This window comes from Lutzomyia longipalpis, chromosome 2, assembly GCF_024334085.1.
Source record: "Lutzomyia longipalpis isolate SR_M1_2022 chromosome 2, ASM2433408v1".
In the NCBI taxonomy this organism is placed as follows: domain Eukaryota; kingdom Metazoa; phylum Arthropoda; class Insecta; order Diptera; family Psychodidae; genus Lutzomyia; species Lutzomyia longipalpis.
Window position 1 is genome coordinate 5,968,909 of NC_074708.1, and position 13,765 is coordinate 5,982,673.

At 34.6% G+C, this 13,765-nt stretch overlaps 2 protein-coding genes across 4 annotated transcripts in view; one reads left to right on the plus strand and one right to left on the minus strand.

Moving 5' to 3' along the window:
- LOC129788828 (zinc finger protein hangover) overlaps window positions 1–13,765 on the plus strand; it is an 85,601-nt gene that overhangs the window by 19,446 nt on the left and 52,390 nt on the right. The window lies entirely within an intron of this gene.
- Window positions 1–13,765, minus strand: part of LOC129788829 (uncharacterized) — a 37,804-nt gene that overhangs the window by 2,472 nt on the left and 21,567 nt on the right. The window lies entirely within an intron of this gene.

Genomic DNA, 13,765 nt, shown 5'->3' on the forward strand with positions numbered 1-13,765 from the left:
ATAAAAATCAATGAATTGGCATAAAATCGTACTTCTTGCATTCCTTTTTCTCCATTTATGGAGCTTTTTAGGAATTTTATTCGACCAACTCAAAGACAAAAGTCGCCAAAAAATCTGTGAATAATTACTGCGCTCTCTTTAATTAAAATTATATCATTCCTCCACCACGAGAGATGATTCCTATCTTTTGCCTTGATTGTCTCTGCATTTGCTTCTCATCTTTTGCAAAAATTTCCATCAGCGGACGTGATTGCGTGAAAGTTGATTTCCTCGCGCACCGGGTACGACTTTTGCAAATTTATGAAGTATATAAAATTTCGTTTTATTTAGGAAACAAAATGGGCACAAAAGTTAGCGAGAAACATGAAAATTTGTATTTATGCATTTTTGAATTAATCTATTTTATTGCAAAATCACGTAAATTGCATTTTGTGCACCGTTTTGTGAAACATTCTTTTTTTTTTGCTTCTTTATTTTTATTCCCTTCTGTGTGAAAGGCTCAATTTTGAGAGCATGAGAAGTTATCGACAAAATAAAATGTCTGGGTGGTGATGAAGAATTTAAACAGTGGCGTATGGGGATCAGCGACAACATTGGGTAATTCAATATTCCGTTGTGAATGGCAAATTGTGAACGAATTGTCGGTGCGCGGAGACATTGGCAAATTGCACGGAAAGCATCCGAATGTTGTTCTAGATTAAAACACGTAAAACGTTGGCAATGTTTGAGTTTTTAATTACAAATTCTAAGTGAAGGCTTCATCGTGGGGTGATTTATGTGGCATAATTTTTGCATATAACACTGCCTCACCTTTTCAATCTGATCAGGAAGGTTCTCCAATTGCGCGAATGAATCTACAAATGTGTGCGCGCGCGCGGCCAATTAATAGAATTGTAAGTAAATGCCGTAAAAATGAGTTTGTTGTTTTCATAATGGGGAGAGCCATTTGAGTTTTATAAGTAGATATATTTTTAATGTGTTCTCTCACTCTCGCTAAGAATCAAGGTGATTTCTGTCATTGCGGGAGCACACCTTTTTTTCCATCAGCGACATACACCAGCATTGCAGACTCTATGGGCAAATCTCCTCATAAAACATCGCGTGTGTGCTCCAATTGTCTGTGATCTTGAATCTTACCCGCCACTGATTGCTAATTCAATATCCATCACATTGTGCCAGACAATGGTGTTGTATTTAAAGTAATACTTATATAGTAGGAGATTTTTTTTTAACCATTACCCAGAGACCCGCTGTGACCCTTCAATTTCACTCTAAATCCTTCAGCGTTGTGCCGTATTTTAGAGGTCACGCGGAAAATGAGATTTTTTTCATTATAAAAATTAATTTTCTCTCTTCTCAATATATTTTGCTACTGTACGCAAATTAACCCCCTCAATCATGGGCTTCTGTACACACGTATACCCTGCAATTTTGCCTCCTTGGCCTACGATCTCTTGGGCAATGATTGAGGAATTTCATAAGACGGTATAAATTGCAGATAAAGGTATAACAATAAGTGATCGAAAGGAATGAGAATGGTACGCAGAAAATGCTCTTGGCATGTCAAACAGTCATCAATATTGGATTTAGAGAGAAACACCCAGCAGTGAAACAATGTTCAGGAAATAGATCGCTTCTAAAATACATACTTCTGGCTCTCAATGGGTGTCTTTTCCCACGTAATCCCTTCCTAAATCACCCGTCATAATCGCCATAATCTCTCACAGCCTCGGGAAATTTTGCATTAATTAAATAGTTAGAAAATTGCTAAAGAATTAGCGAATTAGCTGTGGAAAAGGCGAAGAATATTGAATTTTATTTCTTATTTTAAAGGAGTTTATTCATGTTAGGGCATCTAAAAGATATTCAGACAAAATGCCGTAAAAAATCCTAAATCATTTAAGAAAAGCTCAAAAATTCCAACTGAACTTCATTCTGTGTCTTTTTGTGCATAAAACATAGCCAAATTATGCTTCATAAATGTTTTCTTTTTACTTTTTTGTCCCTGAATGAGTTCTCATGCGCGTGTTGTAAGAAATATTACAAGAATTTTAACCAAATGGCCATCATTTTGAAATTAGAATGCAGTTCATTCCTCAACTTGCCACGTGTCTCTTTGAAGATCCTTGAAAATGCACGGGCAAAGAAAGTATTATACCTATATACTATATGTTTTCCTTCTTGAGATTGTCAATTGAGTGGAGTACCTTTTTGATTGATGTATCACGCTTCTGGCTGGGCAATGTGCTGCGGAGGGAATTCCTCGTGGCATATTGCAAATTTCTGGTGAGGAAAGAATTTATAATTTTCCACCTTTTGTCATTGTACTACCTATCTCTACCAAGACACGTAAGCTCTGATTAATGATCTTCTCTTGGTTTGTAGAAATGGCGTGTACCATTGAGTGAGTTGGAACAATCAGTGTCGCATTAATGCTTTAATTTAATATTCATTTCGGTTTCTGTGAGGGTGCTCAAGGAGTTATTTATGCACGAGAAATTCCTTCAATTTCACACCCAAGGAGGGGGCGAAAGCTCCTTTAGTGGCAGAGGGGGTATGCGAGGGAACAATGAAGTTGAAATTGGCGGGAGATAAATATTTTATTGTAAGGTGGAAAGTAATCTCCGCATGTGACATGATATGTTCCAAGAAGAGACATGGTCTTCCGCATAAAGTATATAGCATGATTTAGTACCACTACAACATTTTATTTATACTATAAATGCACAATTTCTCTATGTGCAACATCCCAGCGTGCAATTTCAATGCAAAAAAGGTGGCAAAAGGAGGGACTCATCAATATTCAAGACTTTCACCTCGTCACGATTGGCGATCGTACAAAATAAGCATCTTCTAAATCGATCCACCACGTGTTTGTCGCATTCGTGCTGCGGATGCAAGAATTAACTGTGAAATTTGCATTTTACACTACTTATGATCACCTCTCGCGCTCTCTTCTTTAAATGTTAAAACTACCTCAGAGGTGGGTACTTGAAGCAATTTTGTTTTGATGTTGTGCAAAAAACATGAATTATTTAATTTTTTGTCTCTCTCAGTGAGTTTAAATGATCATCTACGTGTTTACGGGGCATTTTGAGACATTAAGAAACTTCTTAATGTTGTAAAGTCATAAATTCAAAGTGCAAACATATAGCATAAAGGGGATAAATGGATAAATTTTTTTTGAAAGGCCTAAAGAAATTATTTTGAAGTTCGTCTGTTTAGAAGGATCAAAAGGATCTCGAAGATAAATTTTAATTTTACTTTTTTTTCTAAAGGAGATTATACGTTTCTGCACGGAAAACTATTTATTAAAAAAAAATAATAATCAGTATAAGTTCCTACGCAAAATCTTATAGAAATCGCTAAAGAAACTTCTTCTTTCCTGCTGGGATTAGCTGAAGAAAGCTTTTCCCAAAAATGTACAATATGACGTCACCATCGTGTTTTAGCTGTGTTTCTTTCAGACACAGCTTTTGTGTACCGAGCAAAATCGAAAGTCGTCAGATCGGGCTCAAACTTGGGATGAGCACGAATTAGGGTCCCCACATTCCAAAAAACGTATGCGCCAAAAAATTTTTTTTCCGGCCGGCCGGATTATAAACTTAAATTGCAAGAGAACGGTGATAGATAGAGACTTGCGGTAAACGGCAAAGTTTAAATATCGACGTGAAGAAATCCGATTATGAGGTCAAATCCACCCCCCCACCCCCCCGTCCGCCATTTTGAATAACCTCAAAATTTTGTTTTTGCTATATCTCAGCCGCTATTATAGCTAGAGGGCTGAAATTTTGATATGTTGTAGGGGCCATCAATACCTTTCCAACGATACCTCATTTTCGAAAATCGGTCAAGCCGTTTAGTCAATATGGCCGCCACAATTTTTCATCGAAAATCGACCATAACTCGAAAACGGCTTGACCGATTTTGATCAACCCGGGGTCAAATGAAAGATCTCAACAAACCCCACAACTCTTTAGAACATCAGAAGTTTCAAAAGTGACCGCTAGAGGGCCAAAAATCAAAAACAAAATTTTCGATTAGTTTTCGATGAATATCTCGAAAACGACGACATAAATTTTTTTCATTTTTTCATATGTTGTAGCTGACCATATTATCTAGCTTCATGCCAAAAATGAAGAAAATCTATGGATCCGTTCTCGAGATATAGCCTTCCAAAGTTGGCATGTCATATCTCGGGTTCTACAAGTCCGATCTTGATCAACTCAAGCGCAAATGAAAGGTTTCGAGAAACCCTACAAATGTCTAGAACATTGCAACTTCGAAAAATGACCGCAAAAGGCGCTAAAATCGAAAACAAAGTTTTCGAAAATTTCGAACTCGAATTTTTCGAAAATGGCGACATAAATTTTTTTCATTTTTCGATATGTTATAGCTGACTTCGAGACCTTTAAAACAAAAAAAAATTTATGAAAATCTATGGATCCGTTCTCGAGATATGGCCTTCTAAAGATTTCTTAGGGTATGACTTTTCAACTTTTCCCGACTTTGCGCGTATTTAAATTAATTCGCGTTCTAGTTTGCTCTCACAAAATTGGTACACTGAAAGAAACACAGCTCTCGTAAGCTTGGTCAGCTTACCAGTACATTTTAACCGTTCCAGTGCATGAAGCATTCATGCAAATGCTTCCTCGATGATTTTAGCCAGGTCATTCGCATTATTTAATATTTTGTTGTTCACTCTTGTTTTCTCAATCAAAAAATTCTTCATTTTGGTTGATTTATTTTATGCACAATAAAAGTTTTATTTTTGTTTTGATATTACCTATTATTTAATAATGACAATTGCATAAATGTGATCAATGTGAAATATTTCTGCAATGGCAACTGAAAAATGTTTCTCAATCATAAAAGGAATTTTCTTTAATAATTTCTATTGATCATAAAAACTAAATAACTTTTTTTCCTATTGAAAAACAAATCATATAATTTTAATTTTAATTTTTAAAATTGTTCTTGGGTTCATTGCAGTACATATAAGAAGAAATTGCAAATTGCAATGATTTGACAGAGAAAACCACACCTTGATGCATTTTTTTCACAATTATCAAGAAATATGTACCATATAATTTTCCAATTTGAATTGTTTCAGTATGAATGCGGAAGAAATAATTCACGTGATTTTTACGAGGATTCCTTTCATCTACGCGACATGAACATTTCGCAAGATTTTGACTATATCTCTCCTCACTTATTCCATCGAATATATTATTGTCTCACCGCGTCTCACCATATATGTAGCATAATAATATGCAAATTAGACATTGTAAATCATTTAGCACTTGTGTGTCGGCGTGAGACACTATATATATGTAGAGCAGCATGCGAAGTGTGTCTCATACTGTGTCTGTCAGGGTTGATTCCAATAAGCATTATAAGTAATTCATTGATTTACGATTGTTGGCACATTACCTCCTTCTTCTGCATCTTTCTTACAGAGAAGGAAATTGACTTTTGGTATGATGATGATGCGTTAAAATTCTCCTAACAATTCAGCATGGTTGCATTTGAATTGTAATTCCTTCCCACATCGTAACTCAATTTCCGACTTCAATTAGCATTTTATGCTTTTTAATTAGATGCTGTGGTTTTTCATTTCTTTCGCAAATCTCTTCTCCGCCCTTCATCTCAACAACCTCCATAAATACTTTCACTCTCACTGTGGCTGTAAAATTTACTCTTAAGACGCTGTGTGTTGTTGCGCACAGGTTTGTTGCATCTTCAGATAGTGGTCAAGAAAATATATAGCTAAGGAGGAAGCAATATTTGTCTCTCGCGTGGCAAATGAATGAACGACATCCTGCTTAGACTACTTGTGAGGAAAAAAAATCCAGTTGGAGGCTAACGCTGAGAAATAATGACGACGCGAGGCGGTTAACGTTAGATTAATAATTTTTAATTAGTTGAAAGCAACACAGAGGGATAGGAGAAAGATAAGATAAAATATTGACGAACTTTCATAAGCTTTTAAACTTTCGTTACAGACTTCTTAATTCTTATTATCAGAAAATAAAAGAAATAGTTTTCTTAATGAGCCGGCTAAAATTGAACCAGCACACCTCTCTACGTCATTACAAATCTATTGCAATCCGGTAGTTACTTATACACAAGAAAATGGTATCTTGGAAATGTCGTAAAATGTGACTGTAAAAAAAGACCATCCATCGACAATTTACTTGTAAAACCATCACAGTGCAGGTATTACACACATTTCAGGGTAATACATAAAGAAAAGTCCTCTTGTTGAATTGCAAATTAATTTACCACACCTCTCTGCAATTGATCGTTAATTCAATATACTCCCAGGCATTTAATTAACTTCATTTGGAAAAACAATGAAGCGAATTTGATTGACTCTTAAAGAGGTATCGTGGAGATAAAATGTCATCGAGTTTGTTGCATTTCTTCCATTGAAATTAAAACCTCCAAGAAATCTCTTGTTTTTTTATCTCTCCCCGTGAACTATTTCACCATTCTCCCCCACATTCATTTACTTTTATTGTAATGTTTAGTGAGAGAGAGAAAGAGAATTCCAATTAACCCCTTTGGCAAAAGATCAAATAGGCAATAAATATAAAAGAGTATGTATAGAAAATGGGTCAATTATTGTCTTCTGGGTGGTTGGTACAGAATTCGCGCGGAGGATTTGGCTTTGTCATTGTGGGCATTTGTACCAGCAGTGTGAAATTTTTCGCGCATAAAATTTCTTGTAAATACTCATGTTTCTGCTACTAATTGGCCAATAGATTTTTAGAGCCCTAAAACCAAATATAAGAGCTATGCAATTTATTTAATTTTATGTTTCTCAAGACTTTTGGTTTTTTCTTCACTCTGATGTGTATCTTTTAGATTTATTATTCATTCTGAAGTGTTAATTATTGCAGTGCAGAGGATAATTTTTGAAAAGGAAAGTCGTATCTGGAGAAGGATGGAAAATCCTTCTAATTTCAAATGAATTTTAATAGGAAAAGAACAAAAAAGAAAGGTCATATCCTGTGTTTTATGAATATGAATCGTTTATTTTTAACCCTCAGACTGCCGTGTGCGAAACACTGATGCGTATCTGCCATGCGGGAGTAACTAACCCCAGAGATTTCTCGTTAATTTTTTTTTTACAAATTATTCTTTTTTTCTTCTTAAATAATAATCAAGGAAATTATTTGAAAAACGGAGGAATCAAACATACCAGAATTATTGCACATTAACACAGAAAACACCTTTGGGACCTTTTGGATCAATAATCTTTCCCTTAATGACATACAGAGGGTTAAAAAGTTTATAAAATTATAATTTATCAATTTAAATTGCTTCTACATAATCAAACTAATTTACTCTCCCCGCATGTAATTCAATAGTGAATGCATCTGAATGTTGTGGTGAGTTTGTATTATCATGGAAAATTGCACCATAGCCGTATAATGTGACTTTAAAGACCTACTATTACCTACATACATATATAAAGCAGCAACCATGAATGTGCGGGGTGTTAATTGCAGGTTCACTCCTATTTGGTGTTGTTTGCCATTAAGAGTGGAGCCTCTTGGACTACATTGTCGTGCATAAAGGGGACACTCTTTTATACTATGTCAAAGTGTTTGAATTGTTTATGAACTCTCAATACTCTCTTCAGTACCCAAGAAAATGTACATATGTATATAATGCGGAAATGTTTGACTTTTGGAGGGTTTTGTAGGCCGAAAAAGGTGGCAATTGCAAACTTCTTTTTCTTTTTCTTTCTCAAGCGTGCATTTAAATTTCCTATGAATTTTGTACTATTAGATCATGTTTTTCGCAAGTGTTTAAAAACCTATATTGCTGCAATGGCAGTAAATTGCTTAATTACTCGAGTTTACTTGAGTCGCGCGCGCCAGGAACTGTTCTTGATTTTAATCCACTCACACTGCATTTCTTACGGAAGTAATTCTCTCTTGACCACAGCATGTAGTGTCGTTTCGCGCAATACTATCGATTGAGGTGGGATTGTTGTAAAATTTTGTAATGAAAGGAGAATAAGCAATTAAGTGGTCATTAATGAGGTAAATGGTGGGGCATCTATATGGTTGCGATCAATGCGATATGCAGCACTCCATCCATTGAAATTTTCGTAATTATGCAGAAATCACGAAGTGAATGTCGCAAGTAATCCCCATGTTGAGGATTGTTCACGAAAATCCCGATCAATTTGATGGTGTATTTAGTGTCAGAAGTAAAATGATTTGAATGGCTGCGATTGACCTCATGACCCAAAGCGCATCGTCTTCACAATCCTTTCGCATGCCACATTCACGGAAATCTCTTGCGTGATGTGTTGTTATGTTTTTTTTCTTCGTTTATGCAGTGTATGTATGTGCCGTTATGGTTGGAAGAAAATAAAACAGCAACCATTCATAAGGGGATTTTGTATGGTAAATAATCGATTAATAAAACGTATTATTTTATTGAAATTGCAAGAGAGACATGGTGTGACAACGTAATACTGCGTAGAGCATAAATCACATAAAAAGTCAGTAGTAAGTAAATATTGCCGGCTTCTTCGTACACAGACAATTAAATATTTATAGGGGCATTGTATTTAATTATAAGGTGAAAAATATTTTATTTTTTTTAGGTAGAGTAAAATGTCCTTAAAACATAACATTTTCCATCAAAAGACTCACTGTACTTCCAAGATCAATGATCCATTGATAACTTATTAGTCTCTTCCCACGGGCAGAGAAAGTAAATCTTTCTTTATTTCTTAACTGTTAATTGAATAGTCTAAGAGATAGGATGCTGCGAAGTGGTTTCACTTACCTAGAATAAAGAGAAAAAGAAAATATTTTAGAATGAATATTAATTATTCAAAAAATACTTAAAGAAATCAGAAAATTTGATAGAAAAACGTTAGCAAATTAATTTTAAGTACTGTATAGGTACACACAATCCACAGACGAGCTTAAAAGTAGGTATTAAACTTTTACTTTCAACTCAACACTTGTATCGAATACACTCATCAAGCACGCTTATTCTTCACACTTAGAGACGGCAAAGTTATAATTTCTCTTGTTACAGCCCAGAGCCTTATTTAGCTACTGTACCGCGAAATGCCAGATTGGGAGTGTTTTTTAATTGAAACATCTCGCACACGAGATGTGTGATCGTAAGAAGAGACTTTCTTGTTTATTGAAGGGGGCAGGTAGTCCAATCAGCCATAAGAAAAAGGGAGAAGAAGAGGGAAGTCAGAAAGATGATAAATTAGTTTGAAATATACAACATTTTGGACACACTCACTTCCAATTACACCCATTATTGATGCAAATGCCACTCATTTGCCGCTTTGATTAATGATGAGTGCGAGAGAGATTGTATATAAAATTCTCCTGGGTGATGGCGTTAATTTAAATTGAATGGAGACCTGACTGACTTACAGTTCGTGGGTTTTTGCTTGATGACTTTACTGCGGCTCTCAAATATATGCATATGTATGTCTATATAATATTGAAAATGTTGTCATACCTTCCTTGGACGGATGAGGAAAAAATTAACAAAGAATCTGCATTTTACTTTCAATTTTCATGGAGCATTCCGAAAGGCTCGGAGTTTATTTTGCATTGCACATCCCAACCAAAGTCTCTCAATAGGTCGTTTCATGACAGATGAAGAGATAATTGAATCCCACTTTTAGAAGGTTTTTTACCCTTTCTCCAATACTCATCAAGATGCCTTGCTGTGAGTTTTACGAAGAATATTATGTGCATAATAGTCTTGTTGAGTAATGTGAGCTTTTCAACAAGTTTTCAGAAAGTGCTTGTTTATCAATTTATCAAATTCAAAATATTTGTCGACATTTTTCAACAACTTTGTATAGATTAATGTTGCTTGAACTTTTGATGAATAGATAGAGCTTTTAATGAGCACAAAAGTGCATCATTATGCTTGTCATACTTAAGAAGAATTAAGAATAAATTAAAAGGATTTTATTTTCTTAATTATTAGTTCACTTTGAGCATTTTAAAATATTCTTAGAATTTCATGACTGTTTAACTCTCATTTTAAACTTTTGCAATATATGTTTAATTAATAGTTCTCATAACTAAATTAGCATAAAACAACCCAAAAAAATATGTAAAAATGAATGTTTAGGTTAAGGTTGCAACCATATCCGTCAATTGTCTTCTACGCGCTACAAAAAAAAGAGAAATAATTTATTAAAAAGCTCAATTTTTAGCAACACCCAAAAATTTTTGCAAGATTTAAATGCGACACTTGTCATTGAAATTGGGAGACCCCAACGAAAGAAAAAATAACAAAAACGGTGTCCATTTCGCGAGTTGAAATTTAATCTGCATAATAAATAATATCTGTGTGTGACTCTTGAGACATTATACTAATTTTTTAATCGTCCCTGCAGACAATAAACTGTGTAGAGTTATTGTTGTGCACGTAACATTACATTTTTTGACGCGATTCTTGCACAATATTTTTGTCGCCTTTGTTACTCTCAGTGGCACCTCTCTTGGTCATTCTTATGGGTATATTGCAATGCCAGAGCGAAAATTTTTGTAGGTATTATGAATAATTGCTTCTTTGATTGAAAGGTATGTGGGGAAATTGTGTGTATGCACAAAAGCTTAAATTAAACTTCTTGGTTCGATTGTAGCATAAAATTTATATTGATTTTTTTTACTTGTGTTTTTTGCATTGTAATCAGTGGTTTGAATTTTGTTCTTGTCTGTAAAATGGTCAGTCGAGTGAAAAATGTGCGAACCCCCTTTTTTAAGACATTCGTAAATAAAACAGTGAACCGTAGCTTAATTAATTTTCCATATATATGTATAACCACATGTGCATCATTTGCTACTTATTGTGGGCTCGATGCTGAACGTCGGAAAAAAAAAACGAGAGAGAGAAATATTCACAATTAGTTTTGGATTTTATACGTTACGCAATTTTATCAATGAATTGTATGAGGAAGTTTCCGTTTTCGAATGGTGTGTTCTCGACCATTTGGACCTTTACATAAGCTCTTCGTATTGACCTGTCCGCATGACGAGGCGGTTCGCATTTATCATGCAAAAAAAGAAACGTAAAATTCCATTCGTCGAGACGTTGGGTGAGCTCTAAACCAGTTGTCAAGGAGTGTATCTTATGTGACATGAGGAAAATTATGATAACACATAAATAAATAAAATTACATTGACTCATCTCGTATGGAAAGGTTTCTTTTTGTCAGCTTTAAATGCACTGAAAAAGTCGTCTCCTTGGAATAAAGCATACCGGTACAGCCCCAGGCTTTTGCTATATGCACGCATGTATGTAAGATGAAAAGCCTGTGACATGCACGACGAGAAGAAAGCAGTTTTATTCCGGTCCCACTGCTTACATTATTTATATCGGCATCACCACCGGAGAAAAAGACGTGTCTTTTCAAATAACCCACCCGAGATATCCAGAAAAAAAATCCAGTCGCGTACGTGCGCAAGAGAAAGTTCCCATAATGCCATTTTTTGGCTATAAGTAGAAAAAAAAAGCTATTCGAATTGCTTCCAGAGTAGTCAAACATGAAAAACTCCAACCATTTACTCTAATTGTGATTAATTCAGTGATTTACGACGTTACCTGCCTAATTTGGTGTGTTGAGCATTTGCTGTGTGGTACCCACCTCGTTTAACTATCATAATAAATTCATTATGTCATTAACCGAAGATCTCCTAAACATAAAACATATCAAAATTGATGGAAAAATTACAATCAATTTTAAATTACTCAAATTACGTACACGCACTTTTTCCCTATACCGCTTAATCTTCCGAGATCTCAAACACAAAACACCAGGCGTCTCCACAGGTATGTTTTCTCTATACATCTGTGGTATAGCATAGTGTACTTTCTTCGCGTTGAAAGGTTCAAATGCAGGCAGAGTTGTTGCAATTTGTAAACAAATATTAATCTTCTAGACAAGCTTGTTTGAGAAATGAACACAATATTTACCTCTATGAGCTTATTAAAATCAAATAAACGCATAAAATACACATAACCTGATCATAGCAATTGAAAATATGTAATTCCCCTTTTACATTTCAAACATTGCAATTTAGAATTCCGTATTTCCAATTATATTCAATTGAAACATTCAATTTGGACTATTAGCTGTACTATTAATGATATTGTTTTCTTCTTTCCTTTCTACATATTTATTTATTTATTTTTTTTTAATTTGGAAAACGTTTTATTTATTTTTAAGGAAGTTCTTTCTAATTTTCTATTAATTCAAGAGCAATAAATCTTTTTATTTTCAAGTAAAATTTAAAACTAAAATAGGTAAAAGGAAAAGGTTTTAGAACTTTTAGAAATTACTGTGGAGGCGCCGGGTACTGAGTTCTTATATCGTTTCTAAATTAATTAATTAGATGAAAGTTTCTTAAAAATGGTTTCAATACTAGAACGAGAGAAAAAGCTATAAAAAGCTTTAGAAAAAGCTCTCGATCCTCAGAAATAATTTTAAAAAAATTGCATTGAGTAATACAATGAAAGATTAAAATATCTTAATACTGCTTTAAATATTTTTTGCAAATATGTACATAAAAATTCTGGTACAATGCTGTAAATGGTTTTAGCATATAAAAATATTTCACACGTAATTTGGTAATTTGCAAAATATTGTGAAGAATTTCTGAAAAGGTGCGAGGAGATCAATATTTATGCATAAATTTTGTTGTATTTATCTTCCTCAAAAATGTCCGAAATGGCGCTATTTGTTATATCCGCATTGCAAAATAGTAGGAAATTTTATTATTCCATAAAAGAAACATCTTTTACCATTGAAAAGTTTTTTTTTAATGAAAGATCTGAATTGTTTAAAAGTCTCGATAAAAGTTAAATGAGAAATGAAGATTTGCATTACTCACAGTCATGAGCAAAAGCTTTTTATCTTGACAAAAGTTTCTTGAAAGAAAAAAAAAGTCTCCATGGTATTAAGTGTGTCGTGATCTTATTAATTTATCTGTAAATTCGATAAAATTCCTTATAAAGTTTCCTATTAAGTACCACAATCTAACGCACTGCAATCATTAGTGTTAAACATTAATTTTAATTGTTTTTAAGACCTTGCTGTGTAAATTATTATTTTCGATTATCACTTTAATTGCCCCAGAAGTTTGTGCTCACATTTGCGTGTCTATTTGGGAGTGAATTACTTGAGTAGCGTGCTGGCGCAAACACCTGATAGATTCACGATAAGATCCACTGGTGGTCGAAAATGGGATTGAGGTCACTTTGAGGGGGCCTATTAGATGTGGTTGGACACAGTAAGTGTCGGAAAACACACGTCTTATGTGTGAGATTGTGTGTGCAGATCATCCGTTGATCGCAACAAGAAATTGCTCCAAATTTCATTGCACCCGTATTGCGTTGGTCAATGGGTGTCTAGTGTCCATAAATTGCGCCAGTTGAAGACCTCTTTTGACTGTCAAGGCTGCCTGAATGAGTTAATTCGCTGATGGAGTAAGAAAAAAAAAACTTTTACTTTCGTGTCGGCGCACTCAGCACTATATACCAAACTATTATTGGGTGTTTAAAGCTGTTTCTATCGCTCTTGGTAAGGTCTGGCGCAAATGTGTGCTAAACCCAAACAGACTCGTGTGCGCGCGCGACTCGCATTTGGCGCAACCACGCGGACGTGCAATACCAGGTAATATACCTACCACCGCCGACAATTATATGAGTAAAAGACTCTAATTTTTCTTCATTTGAAATATCCAAAAAA